This window comes from Ictalurus punctatus, chromosome 13, assembly GCF_001660625.3.
Source record: "Ictalurus punctatus breed USDA103 chromosome 13, Coco_2.0, whole genome shotgun sequence".
Classification (NCBI taxonomy): Eukaryota; Metazoa; Chordata; class Actinopteri; order Siluriformes; family Ictaluridae; genus Ictalurus; species Ictalurus punctatus.
Genome location: NC_030428.2, coordinates 14,018,161 through 14,021,276, shown reverse-complemented (window position 1 = coordinate 14,021,276; position 3,116 = coordinate 14,018,161).

The window sequence follows — 3,116 nt, the reverse complement described above, 5'->3', positions numbered from 1 at the left end:
CAAGCAGATATGGATTTTATTGGATGTTTTAAACATAGTTAATGCCCAAAACAAAAGCAGGCATGAGTCTAAATGAATATTTAAAGGACTATTTACATGGACAGGGAGCACAGTGGCTTAGTGTCACATTTGCCTCACACCTCTGAGATCAGGGGTTCAAATCCTGCCTGTGTTTGCAGAGTTTGCATGTTCTCTGCATGTTCAGGGGTTTCCTCTGGGTTCTCCAGTTTTATCCATCAATCCAAAGACTGATTGGCATCTCTATATTGTCCTTAGGGTGTGAGGGTGTGTGCAATTGTGCCCGTCAGTTGGTTAGAACCCTGTCTACAGTGTCCCATGCCTTACGCCCTGAGTCCCCTGCGATAGGCTCCAGGACCCTCTGTAGAATATGTGGTACAGAAAATGGATGGAAATATTTATATGTAAATATAATTAAGTAAATTATTTTTTTAAATTATTGTTTATACATAAGTACAAATTTATTAAAATGAAGTACAATTACTTCACTATTTTCCATTGCAAGTGGTTTTGCAAGTCGAAAATAGCAGACCAGTAAGGTTTGAGTAAGGCTTATTAAAGGCCATGATTTTCATATCACATGACCATGTGGCCCACAGTGAAAATGTGTTGACCCCGTACAAGTGTGTGACAGGACTTAATCAGCATTCATTCATCTTGAACTTAATGGGTATTCATTCATCTTGTACTTATCCAGTCACACTTCACCAGATGATTCTCTCCTTTTTTAGGTGTCATATCGATTAAGCTATTCTAATGATTTTGATATTACAGTGACGTCAGCTAGGCCTTGACATAAAAATGTTGTACTTCAGGGCAGCATTTGCATGAAACACACACACACACACACATACACACACCAGACAGTTGCAAGAGTGAAATCTGGGTTTCATTTAGAGGCTAAAGTGCATGAGTGGTAAAATACAAGTGGTCTGAAGACTGAAAAACAAAAATCAATGAACCTTTGTTGCATGCTGAATTAATATTTTATCTACAATATATGTAACTGCTTAATATAATCTAGACTATCCTCTTGCTAGGTCTGGAAAATGCTCTGTTAGTTCTTCTTCAATAATTTTGGATAAACTGATTACAGGATGTATTACAGGATGCCTTCTTTGCTACAAAAAAGTAGCTGCACAATTAATTTGAGATCTAATGTGAATTTAGCTTCTGTGTGAGAGATTACAATTAGGAACTGAGGAATTTAATTAAGGAAATTGTATTGATATCTCTAAGAGTTATAAGTTTTAAAGTGTTGCACTGTTAAATGCATAACTTCACGTACAGTTTTAATTTTTTCAGCTGCAATTTTTTTTTATTAATGCGGCACAAGGTGGCATATGTGTCATTGATATAATTTTTGTTGTTTATATTACTACAACTGTATATATTGCTTTAATTTGTAAAGGAAAATTTGGAGTCTTGTATTATTTATTTATAACCAAACAATATTAATGTGCTCACTTCTGGAAAAAAGCAAGGTGCAGAATAATATGAGAGAGGAAAGCAACTTGCTGACATCTTAAAAATAAAAGATAGCATTCTTCATTCATTTTACACTGGTATCCTAAATTAGGGGAAAACTTTACATGAAACTGTAATTAGCCAAATAGCCAAAGGGCAAATTAAAGTTGTAAGGATTAACTTTAATTCATAATTTATTTTTTGCACAATGCTTTATAATGTAGCCATATTTTATACCCAGCTTTCACTGTGCCTTGAAATGTCTATCCATTCATCAATGTTCCATACCACTTATCCTACACAGGGTTGCAGGGGAGCCTGGAGTCTGTCCCAGGGAACTCTTTGCACAAGGCAGGGGACACCCTGGATGGGGTTGTCAACCCACTGAGAAGCCCAATCGCACACACACATTCATACACTATGGACAATTTGGAAATGCCTATCAGCCTACAATACATGTCTTTGGACTGGGGAAGGAAAATTAAGTACTTGGAGGAAACACAGGGCAGAGGCACGATTCCAGTCTCCAATCCCAACCCAGAGGTGCGAGGCAAAGTGTTAACAACTAAGCCACCGTGCCTCCCCCCTTAAAATCTAGATGTCTTACCATCTAAATCAAGATGTCTTCAGACATTTTAATGTCAAGAGGAGCCAGTAATATTTTATGGTTCTGAGAAATAAACCAAAATTTAGTTAAAAATATGTTAGCAGACGATCCTAAATTAATATATTTAAAAATGCAAAACCTGGTGTCAGTGTGAAAAAAACAAAACAAATCATGAAACCATATTTAAAGCAATTTAACAACCAGTGAACTCTTAAGTCATCCATTACCTTCAATACTCCCATGTCATAAGTCTCAAGACATACATGTTTTCATTCAGTCTTTTAAGCTTTCTAGAAACATCTTGATGTAAAAATGTCTCAATTTTCCTGAAATTATCAAACCATCTCAGAGGACAGTCATAATATATAGTATCATTAGAATATAGTATCATTGAGTCCTGGAATATGCTTTAGCCTGTTAAACATCATTACCTCATAATTGCATTTTTGATGTGAGGAATTTTAAATTGTCTTATTTACAAGAAAATGAATCATATTTATGTATGACTTTCGGCACAGCTGCAGATCACAGCTTGACAATGTTCACTTAAACAATAATTGATTAAAAATGCTTTCCAATTAGGCAAATTCACCTGGGAAAAGAAAATAATAGCTTTGTGCTGCATTTACACAAATCTGAAATATAACCATTCCTTGAGTGAATCTGATGGATACCAAGAACATGTTGTTCATATAGTCTATAAAATTGGGTGATCTACAAAATCTACAACCTGAACATGTAATTAATAGGTAAACTTTTCATTATAAATCTGAACCAGCAGATAGCCTGAATGCATAGAATTAAGTAATTGTACCTTAAATCCATATAGTTATAATGCATGTGGGTTTGTATATGATTATAGCAAGATACATGGTTAAGCTTTCAGTAGAGATTAAATTATAAGTTAATAAGTTTTTATTGAATGCCCATTCTGTACATTAGCCACAATGATTCTCTTAAATAAACACAAAACCCTTTCATTCCAAAGACACAATGAGAAAAAGACGAATAAAATAAACGTGTG